The sequence below is a fragment of the Schistocerca nitens genome, chromosome 2, assembly GCF_023898315.1.
Source record: "Schistocerca nitens isolate TAMUIC-IGC-003100 chromosome 2, iqSchNite1.1, whole genome shotgun sequence".
Taxonomy (NCBI): Eukaryota; Metazoa; Arthropoda; class Insecta; order Orthoptera; family Acrididae; genus Schistocerca; species Schistocerca nitens.
Genome location: NC_064615.1, coordinates 880,514,565 through 880,526,851, shown reverse-complemented (window position 1 = coordinate 880,526,851; position 12,287 = coordinate 880,514,565).

Below are 12,287 nucleotides of genomic sequence, written 5' to 3'. Positions count from 1 at the left end.
GGACTATGTGGTTGGCGATGGAATGGATATGCTCACAAAAAATTGGGATTAGGATAGAAAATAACGTGATCACAATCTCATAAACTAAAGTGGTTCTCCACTACCAGTAAGTAACTGCTGCCAAATTTAAGTCATACTCAGTGTAGAAATCTTGGCTCAATCCAGAGCACATACCAAACCGTGAACAATACATTAAATTACACGTCACAAAAACCAAGAAAATTAATGCACTTGTGTAGGTACTCGTTGTATTCCACAAGTTTAGATCTGTTAAATCATTAGCAAAGTACTGAATTTGGATCCACTGTGAATAACACATGGCTGAACATTTCTGTTTTGCACACAAAGGAAACCCATATATTCCACAAGATAACTCAACCTCAGTGCAGAAACCCACACATATATTTTATCACTGCAAGTGCAAGTATTACCTGGAGATTAACGAAAGAATTAACTCAGTTTATACCACCAGTAATGTGGAGTCATGGCTGAACAAAGCCACTAACTTTTAACTCCCTACATATCATGGAAAATGCAAAAAACCTGCACCACATTTTGCAGAATTCTATTTTGCATATTTACTTTATATATTGAAATCAGTTGCACTTTACTAGGTAAACAACTAAATCATCGTTGTGATTGTAATATCAAATGCTTAAAATGTTGACCTTGAACACTGATACATGCTATAATTGGATTTCGAAGACACAGTACCCCATGCCGAATTTCATCTGGTCCCTTCGCAGCACAGGCTCGTATTGAATAAAAAGTTCTCGGCAATCTTGCCGAGTCTAAATTTGACGTGGTAATTTTACTGAGACCTTTCTTTCCTATAACTCCGTCACGGAAGACTTCATAACCAGGTTTGTCTTGTACAGCATTCCTATCACTGCTGTTTCCTTGTAGACATGTTATTTTAATTTTCACTGCAGCTAAAGTGTACAAGTGTTAGATTTGGTCAGCGTGCAGGCCATTTTGTGTCGCCAATGACCCATCCAGCATCTCCAAATATTCTCTTGAGACGGTCTGTAATTATCATGTTAAATGGGCGGGAGAGTAATCGATTTGTTTCCACATAGATCGCCTCACGTCGAATGAGATATCTTCCAGTAACAGCAGCAGTTTATCTATAGGGAAATGTATTCACTAGTGGCTACTTAGAGTGCCATCAATAAAACTGGAACCAATGATGCGATGCTTGATAAACTAACAACACACGTTGACAGCTCGAGTCGTTTATCCTATTCTCTCAGCCAACGTGAATTTTCAACTGACCGGCAATGCACCCTCCAAAGATTGATATGTCCATGGTCCGTAAACGAAGCTTCATACTGAAAAAACTTTGCACAGAAACGCTGCATTACTGTACAATTTAGTTGACACCATTCGAAGAACTGTAACCGATTTTAAAAACTATTGCCACGTGGCTGTCGACAGAGCGAAATGAGGAAAGGATACTCCTTTGACCCCACTCACACATTCAAGCTGCCTCGTAGAGACGTGTATGTCAGTTGTACTTCTCTAATCCATTGCTGCTGTTTTTTGTTGGCATATTTTGTACGTCAAAACTTCAATTTCTTGAATTTTTCCATCATGTTTAGAAAGAAAGGTCGCGAGGACTTGATATCATCAGGATACCTTTCATCATTCAATTGAACTGCTGCCGAAACACTTTCGCCACGTCTGCCCTAATCTAAAACATATCTGCTCTCTCGACTGTCCGAATGTACGAAAGTCTGAATAGCTTCACGAACAAATCATCAGGTTGGTATAGCAGCACAACAGATCACAGAATGATGGATGGGCTTCAAGTGCACATATAAATACACGAAACGTAACTGAGCTACGTGATTACTTATATTGGATACAGTAGGGAACACGGGATATCGTCTTCTAATGTCGCTTTTATCCTGTTACTGTTAGATCAAGTTTCACATAAGTTATATCACTGACGCACTAAATTAACTACTTAGATCCGCGATTCACAGTAGCGTTCGAGTTTTTTGTCTTTGCATATTTTACAGTCGATTAGAAACTCGCTTAAACAATTTCTGCCGCCGTTATTACGAAGAGGAAAGCGGAATGGGATGAGTTAATTATGTCTCTACTGAGAACAGTCAGATGCCATTACCGGCTATGAGAATAATCTGTTTAGTTTTTTGTAAGAACGTTAGAGAGAAATCAGTAAAGTGAGTTAATACACAATTATGGACTTTCCTACGTAATTTAACATAGTTACTTAACCAGTCAGTCAGTTAGAGTAAAAAAAATCAACTTGCAATGCAATGGTATATCACATATAGGGTGTATCAAAAAGAATCATCTGATTTTAAAAAATCATAACTATTATGTTATTTGAGATATGTGCTTGAACATTGTACTGTTGGAAAGAGCAAACTCTCGAGTTTTATATGGTTCCCGCTAAGTAGCAGCAGTGTGCGTCCACTTCAGTTCTAGTGAAAATGGTGTCGGGACAGCAGAAACCGTTTCGTGTTCTACGTTTTGCGCAGAGCGGGTCAGTAATAACTGTTCGGCGTGACTTGTATACTAAATATGGTTTGAATTCTTCTACAACACAGAACATTAGGAGGTGAATAATTGCAAGAAACAGGTTGTTTCTGCAAAGGCAAATCGCCTGGCTGTCTGACACAGACGTCGAAAGCTTCCGTATCCGTCACAGTTTCACAAGGAGTTCGCAGAAATCCGTTTACCGTGCAGTTCGACAGCTCAACATGTCCCCAATGTCAGTCTGGCGTGCTTTCTGTCGACGTTTACACATGAAACCATACAAAATCCAGCTACTGCAAGGTCTTCGTGAAGGTGACAGACAACAATGTGTCCAGTTCTGTAATTTCGTTTTTGCCAAGATGGAGGATGACAGACAATTTTCTTCCACGCTTTGTGTTTAGTGACGAGGCAACATTCAGTTTGAATGGAAAGGTGAACCGTCATAAAATGAGAATATGGGGTACGGAACAACCACGTGAAGTTGTACAAAATGAGAGGGGCTCTCCAAAATTTAATGTGTTTTGTGCAGGTTCACAAGAAAAGGTGTATGGACCACTTTTCTTTGCCGAGAACACTTCTACAGGAAGCACATATCTCGATATGCTTGAGAACCCTTCTTTTCCCACAGTTGGAGACTGATTCGAACGACTTTATTTGCCAACAGGATGGGGCGTTACCACACTGGCATCCGGAAGTGTGGGAATTTTTAAATCAAAGAATTACTGAACGACAGATCGAACGCACTGGACCAAATGATTCATCCTTACATTACTGGCCTCCAAGGTCACCGTACATGACTGTATGTGATTATTTCTTGTGGTCGTTTATAAAAGACTGTCTTTATGTGCCTCTGTTACGAACAAGAATGAATGAACTGAGACATCGCATAACAACACCTGTGGAAGCTGTAACTCAAGACATTTTTATACACCCTGTATGGTATTTGCACCTCACAAATAAATACAGGTTGGTACCCATACCGAAATTTAATCAAAATACAGAAAGAGGAATTAGCAGTAAAATCGAAAAAGAAGTATATAACTGGAAACAAAATTATCCGATAATGAGCACCAGACGTGTAGGACGCCAAATAATGAATGTTGCTCTGGGACCAGAGAATGGACAGACTAAGAAGTGATGTCTGAATATGAAGAGTAGCTGTGGGATACGAGAAGCAATTCCAGTCAATCTAGGTACACATATGATTTATTATCTCGGATAACACTGCGATAGAACATTCCTAGCATCTCTGTATGGGACGGATGGGGATGGGACAGTGATAAAACTGAAAAATAATCGAAAATGACTGATATTATTGCCATTTCCATAGTCACTGGGGTCACTGACTGCTAACTATTATGCATTTATTCTTCTAAGACGTGCAAATAAACTCTTTTTACATAGAGGCAAATTTGATTTCTTTTACTATCTGATGTAAGACTGGGATAAATAAGTAACTGGACAGTGACAGGCAGTCAACAGGTGTCATGTATGTGACATACATATATTAAGACGATACATAACAGGATGCAACAGCAGCTTCAAAAATGGTTCAAAAAGATATAAAATGTGGTAATAAATCAGATTCCAACATTAAAATGATTACTTTATCTTTTATGAATGTCTCGTAAATAACACTTCTGCTTCGACTAAACAGTTATATAATATCCTATGGGTTAAATGTCCTTTGATGATAATAATACAAGAACTGGAAGTGGCGCATGTTGTTTCATATAGCTAATGTTCATACTAACACTGCTAACAAATTGGGAATGGAAATTAGCACGCACATGCACGGTTTGGTTTAGCGAAAAAGCCCACTTTCATTTGTATGGGTTCATCAATAAGCAAAATTGGCGCATTTGGGGGCTGGGAATCCTCACTTCGCGATCGAGAAGTCTCTTCACCCTCAGGAGGTGAGTGTTTGGTCTGTAATGTCCACTTGTCCAGTCACGGTGTAATCAGTGCGATATTCCTTAATGGCACGGTGACTACCGAACGGTACATTGAGGTTTTGGAAGATGATCATCCCCATTATCCAAAGTGACCTTGATTTTGACGAGATGTGGTTCATGCTAAATGGAGCCCGAGTCGATCCCAGCAGGAAAGTGTTTCATGTCCCGGAGGAGGCATTTGGGGATGGCATTCTAGCTCTGGAATACCCATTTTTAGGGCTAGAGTACTTGACTTACTGTTCACCCAGTTAAACTGTCTTTGCCAACCGCGATCCACCAAGTGGAGTAGTAAATAGCCTGTTAGTGGTTTAGGGTATTCAATCTACACTACTGGCCATTAAAATTGCTACACCAAGAAGAAATGCAGATGATAAACGGGTATTCATTGGACAGATATATTATACTAGAAGCGACATGTGATTACATTTTCACGCAATTCGGGAGCATAGATCCTGAGAAATCAGTACCCAGAACAACCTCCTCTGGCCGTAACAACGGCCTTGATACGCCTGGGCATTGAGTCAAACACAGCTTGGATGGCGTGTACAGGTACAGCTGCCAATGCAGCTTCAACACGATACCACAGATCATGAATAGTAGTGACTGGCGTATTGTGACGAGCCAGTTGCTCGGCCACCATTGCCCAGACGTTTTCAATCGGTGAGAGATCTGGAGAATGTGATGGCCAGGGCAGCAGTCGAGCATTTTCTGTATCCAGAAAGGCTCGTACAGGACCTGCAACATGCGGTCGTGCATTATCTTGCTGAAATGTACGGTTTCGCTGGGCTCGAATGAAGAGTAGAGCCACGGGTCGTAACACATCTGAAATGTAACGTCCACTGTTCAAAGTGCCGTCAATGCGAACAAGAGGTGACCGAGACGTGTAACCAATGGCACCCCATACCATCACGCCGGGTGATACGCCAGTATGGCGATGACGAATACGCGCTTCGAATGTGCGTCCACCGCGATGTCGCCAAACACGGATGCGACCATCATGATGCTGTAAACAGAACTTGGATTCATCCAAAAAAATGACGTTTGTCCATTCGTGCACCCAGGGTCGTCGTTGAGTACATCATCGCAGGCGCTCCTGTCTGTGATGCAGCGTCAAGGGTTACCGCAGCCGTCGTCTCCGAGCTGATAGTCCATGCTGCTGAAAAAAAAACGTCGTCGAACTGTTAGTGCAGATGGTTGTTGTCTTGCAAACGTCCCCATCTGTTGACTCAGGAATCGAGACGTGGCTGCACAATCCGTTACAGCCATGCGGGTAAGATGCCTGTAATCTCGACTGCGAGTGATACGAAGTCGTTGGGATCCAGCACGGCGTTCCGTATTACCCTCCTGAACCCACCGATTCCATATTCTGCTAACAGTCATTGGATCTCGACCAAAGCGAGCAGCAATGTCGCGATACGATAAACCGCAATCGCGATAGGCTACAATCCGACATTTGGCAAAGTCGGAAACGTGATGGTACGCATTTCTCCTCTTTACACGAGGCAACACAACAACGTTTCACCAGGGAACGCCGGTCAACTGCTGTTTGTGTATGAGAAAGCGGTTGGAAACTTTCCTCATGTCAGCACGTTGTAGGTGTCGCCACCGGCGCCAACCTTGTGTGACTGATCTGAAAAGCTAATCATTTGCACGTCACAGCATCTTCTTTCTATCGGTTAAATTTCGCGTCTGTAGCACGTCATCTTCGTGGTGTAGCAATTTTAATGGTCAGTAGTGTGTTAACTTAATTACAAGCTCTGATACTGAGAATAGGCGACATATGTCGACCTAGATTGCGATATTCAGAAAAAGAAAATAGAGAAGAGGTGTGATTTGTTCATTGCTGGCTCAGGACGACGAGGTACGTGACGACGACAGCGATCGCAGAGACGAGCAGGCGGCGGTCGATGAGGACCAACCCGGCGGCCGTGAATCGCAGCGGCGGGCCGTGCAGCGTGAGGCGCAGAAAGTGGTCGAGCTCGACGCTGTGCCAGTCGGAGAGCGCCCAGGCCCTCAGCAGCAGCACGCCGGTTTCGGCCGCCGCTGCAGCTGCCGCCGCACACGCCAGCGAGATGGCCGCCAGCCGGAGGCAGTGGTAGGCCAGCCACAGCGCCGACGTCGACACCGCCTGGCTCAGCGCCAGCCGCACGCGCCCCCGCGGCCTCGCCACCATCCGCACGATCTCGTACGAGCTGCACAACGCGCCCGCCACGCTGTAGGCCACTTCGACAGCCAGCGCCCAGCCGAAGTGCCGCTGCAGGAACTCCGCCGCCTGAGCTGAGGCCACGTACGCCTCTCGCAGCCGGCGCAGACCACCTGGACGCGCAGGCGGCAGCGACGTCGACATCCCGCCGAACAACGCGCGCATCTCGGGCACGCGGAGGGGTGGAAGGGATTCCCTCAGACTGGCGTTTACACTCCGGAACCTCTCCCACAACTCTAAAACCAGACAGACGAACTGGAGCGTTATCATCGACTCGAACAAGGTATGGACCACGTTTACGAGCGTCATGTGAATTTCTCCAATCCCTCTCACTGTGGTACCACACACGAGGAACGCCACTAAAAAATAAACGGCCAGTAGCAATTTACCGAGGGCTTTTCCGTTTCCTCTTCGGCAGCCACTCAGGCAAGAGTCTACAAGCACGAGAGCCTCGATGTAGGACTGTAAATGACACAGTCCAGTCGAGCTGCATATTGCGTACGCGACCAACACTTTAAATCTTCCTAACCACTCCTGTACCATGTACGCTACTGTTTCGATATCCCATTCGCGGAAATACCACAGGTCGTGGCTGTAGCTCATCTCTGCCGTGAGAAGCACCATCGTGAACAGCCAGAGAGACTGACGATTTAGCAGCCTCTTCACTCGACACTGCCTCGGTTTCAGCCATCGCATTTCGAGCCTCGTTTTCGTTTCCAGTGGTGCCAGGCCAGCCGCTTTCCACACCGCATACAACGCTGCAGAAATGTACCGAAAACTCGCTAAGCAACTTTCTTGCATAGTAGTTGCGTTCGTGTGTCTTGGTGGAGGCAGCTTGAGACTATCACAATTAACTGAAAAGCTGTTGCAGTGTGTGACCCGCTTTATAGCGCCTCTCAATTAATTTGCGCCTGTTTAGCTAAGTCGCCATTGATTTTCTGGAAAATTACTTGTTTTTCTTCGTTTTAATTTGGATATTGCCTGCACGTGCTGTCTCCGTTGTAAAGGAAGCTTTCCACTTCACTGCCAAAGCTTGTAATGTTCTTATCAAGGGTAAATTGGATTCAAAGTTTGCCGTATGCCTTTGAAGTTGCTATTAGTACGTAAAATCCCACTTCGTTTTCAATTTTCATCAGATTTAATTAAGTGGCTGTAGCGAAAGACTTCATCAATAAATCTCATCCCAACAATTTTAAGACTATTTCTTCGGTATAGCACAGAAAAAAATATAAATTAACCCTCTTTGTTATTAATTAATTAGACCTGATCGCAAAGAGACATTTGAGGTTAGCTCAAACGACACATTGCAGTTGCTTATTGCTGAAACAGTTTCCAGTGGAAAATTAATCAACTTCGTATTACGTATACTCCAGTATTTGGGACTTTCTGATGTAGCTGTTAGACAATTACGAAATCGGAAGATACAGCTTATTTCCAGCTGTACCTCCGTGCTGACATTTATTCTGACTTGTAAAATGATTCGATGACTGACCCATTCGTCTGCCCTGAGAGTATGCACTCACTTTCTTGATTGATAGCTAGACAGACATGACCAACACTTTGTGTCCCAGTCCGATCACTTACAGAAGAAATGGATTACGTAAATGTTGCTGGTATCAGAAAAAATCATGACCTGCTGTCTAACATGTGCGTCTTTTCCAGACATCTATGTATAATTAACAGCACATGAGAAGGGTATTTAAATAATGTACTGAAGAATGAAATACATGACCCAACTGGCCAGGATGAGGTTCAAATAGCTCTGAGCACTATGGGACTTAACTACTGAGGTCATCAGTCCCCTAGAACTCAGAACTACTTAAACCTAACTAACCTAAGGACATCGCACACATCCATGACTAAAGCAGGATTCGAACCTGCGACCGTAGCGGTCGCGCGGTTCTAGACTGAAGCGCCTAGAACCGCTCGACCACTCCGGCCGGCCCAGAATGAGGATCGAGGGCTGTAAGAGCATCACGTGGAAGAGCAAACGAAGAACTATTCAAGTTCTGAATGAAATTTACGTAACTGGGGAAGTTCTGTCATATTGTGAAAAGAATATTATCATTATTCTTCCATCAGGCTTGGTGGTCCAGTGGTAAGGCTCTTCCTTGCAATTCGAGAGGCCATGAGTTTGAATCCTGGTCAGATCACAGAATATTTCAGTCTGTCTTTAACGTAGTATTTACTTCTCACTTCTTACTTTTCCAGAAAGTAGACACTGTTCAGATTCCATGTTAACCTGTACGTCCCCTTCCCCCCCCCCCCCTTCCCCCCTCCCTAGGCCCTTGAACATTGTTTTAGCCTCTCGACTGCTTGTTCTCACATTGCTTATCCCCAGGTTCCAGCATGTCAAACAGATCGCACAATCACCTCTAGTTTTACTTCATTGTTCGCCGCGATAGTCACAGTTTGGCGCTTCCAGTGATAAGGACTGCCAGCTCGAGACTATGTAGTGGGGACTTCCTGCTCCTTTTCAGTCTGGCTCGGGCTGGCGTGCTGTGCACATCCGATTGGTGTTCCATTGCATCTGGTTTGTATCACTGGAGGAACGACAGGCTCAATAGTGCCGAAACGACGATACTCTAATCGAAGCTACTTTCTCATTTACACTGATCAGTCTGAACACCATGATCACCGACCTACTATCGATATAAACACGACCAGGTGATTAAAGCATCTCCTGGCGAGGACACATGCACAGGGTTAAGGTGCTGTCTGTGTGTAGAATGGGGAAGTTGCACGGTCTATCTGAGGCTGATCGAGGGCAGATAGTGATGGCCTGGAGGTTCGGCATGAACATTTCTGAAACTGCACGACTTGTCGGGTGTCGGAGGAGTGCTGTGGTGAGTATCTTCAACACCTGGCGAAACCAAAGTGAAACCATGTCCAGACGTCGGGGGGTTCGGGTGGGCATCCATCATTACAGATATCGGACATTATAGGCTGCATAGGCTGGTAAAACAGGACAGGCAGCAAACTGTGGCGGAACTAACATCAGTCTCTAATTCTGAGCAGAGTAAAAATGTGCCTGAACACACAGTGCACCGAACACTCCTAATGATGGACCTCCACAGCCGATGACTCCTGCTTGTGCCAATGTTAACACCACGACATCGGCAACTACGACTGAAATGGGCGACTATCAGCATTGTATGTTGGCACAGTGTCAGAATGTTGCTTGGTCTGATGAATCCTGATATCTTCTTCATCATGCCAATGGGAGGACGCGAATCCATAGTCTTCCAGGGGAACAGCTCCTTGACACCTGTACTGCGGCACAGGAACAAGCTGGTGGTGGGTCCATTATGCTCTGGGGAACATTCACGCAGGCATCCATGGGTCTAGTGGAAGTCGTGCAAGGCACCATGGCGGCCAAGGAGTATCGTGCACTGGTTGCAGACCACCTTTACCCCTTCATGAGCATCATGTTTCCCAATGGCAGTGGCATTTTTCAACAAGATAATGCGCCATGTCACAAGGTCAAGAGTGTGATAGAGCAGTTCCAGTTTCAATTGATGTGCTGGCCCCATAACACGCCAGATCTGAACCAGAACGAATACATCTGGGATGTGACTGAACGTGGCATTAGAGCTCATCACCCTTCTCCCCGAGATCTGTGAGAATTAGGTGACTTTTATGTAAAGATGAACTCCCTCCAGCGACCTACCACAGCCTCATTGCTTCCATACCACGACGCATCGCCGCTGTTATCGGTGCCAAAGATGGACATACTGTCTATTAGGTAGGTGGTCATAATGCTCTGGCTGATCGGTGTATAGGAGTTTGAAGGCACTTGGCATAGAACTGGTTGGAGTCTCTAATCTGGAACAAATTATTGAAGGACTCCATGTTTTCAGATTATGTCACTTAAATGATACTGCATTTTTGAATTGAGCATTTAAAGGAAGTACATGGATGAGAGCAGGTATTGTTTCTGGAAATCATTCAGACTTTGGAGGACTGGAAGCATCTAAGCATCTGAAAACGGTGTTCTGGCATGAGCTTCAGATGGATCTTTACAACTCGGAACTACATCTGCAGGTCAGCCACTCATGCGGTTCTGCAGCTGCAGTGGTGCTGGCGCAGCGCCCTGCAATACCATATTTGCAGTGGTTGATAGGGTTACTACACGGTATTACACAATGCAGCGTTTCCATGTCATGGGAGCCTACCTGCTATCATAACACACCTGGCTGGAGGGAGTATAAATGCTCCCAGCTCACTCAGTAGCATTATCCCTTTGGTGTCAAGCATTCGACTGGAGAAGTCTCCGTACCAATCCTCTGTTAAATCCACAACCAAGCTACTCCAGCTTCATTGAGTAGCATCTATAACTTGCTCTTGTTTTGGGTATCAGCATGATACAGATCGCTGACGACATAGCAGTAGTAGCCGAGAGTGAACAACAATTGAGTTGCGTACTTAATGAAATGCAGAGTGTGCTAGACGATTACATTAGTATGCACATAAACTATAAACTACAAGAAAGCTAAGGTAATGTTGTGCACCATATGTGAAAATGCTGGATGACTACACCCATCAACAAGAGTTTTGCGTACGAAAGTGTTATTAAACTAAAAGTTATCTTGTTACTCTCTCTTAGGCGTATCCTCTCGCAACAATAGAACTATTGTGGAAATTAGTAAAACAGTGATACTTGTATTAGCAACCACTCGAGAAAATACCCCGTAATAGAGAATATCTTGAAACCATTCAATTTGTAATACACGTAACCAAGAACATAAGGAATAAATCCAATGTAAGTGGTCTCAGAACAAACTATAATAATAAATAGGGACATTAGCGACAACAGAACACAGTCAAAAGTATTACACATTCATGTGTAACTTCTCTTAGCACCACCACGATTGCTTCTGATAATGTGTATAACAATATGTAAAAAACTGACACACACCATTTAATGTAGAAGGCTTACCACTACTGTATGTGCTTACACTATCTGCTGATTTGTTACCATTTGCAAATGGAAAACTTGACCTGAGCACAAACAAACGCATCCATACTCTCTCGAGGCTCAGGTCAAAATGACGAAGAGGATTCAACATCGATTTCAGTGTACGCAACACCGTTGAAATGGGCAATGGGCACTCGTCTAGTCCTACTTCGTTTTCATTACACCTCAGAATTTTCTATCACTCATCTAAACACATTTCCTTTTGAGTTGAGGGTCATTTTTATGTATTCCTTGTAAGTGATCGATAGCAGATCATTTGAGTAGACAATTAAACAGTGAGTAAATATTGACGCCTAACTAGGTCTGTTACTGCTTTCAAAATTTAAAGTTTGTACAAATATTCTTGTGCCCACTGACTGCAAAAGGTTTAGGCCCACATCCAAAAGTAACCAATGTAACCTGGTTGACTGGTTGATCCACTACAGCCAACAACCAGGACACGGCTCAGAAATTTAAATTGGGCCAGAACGTCTATAGGGTAGGACGCTTTCAGCTACCAGCCATCAGGTTTTGTAAGTCACAGGCGGGCACCCAACGGAAACCAAACTGAGTCTTCCAATGAGGTAACACGTACCGCTTATTAAACCTTGTGTTAGGCAACTGATGAAAGGTTCTGGGTCAAAATTAGCCAGTCCTACCTACT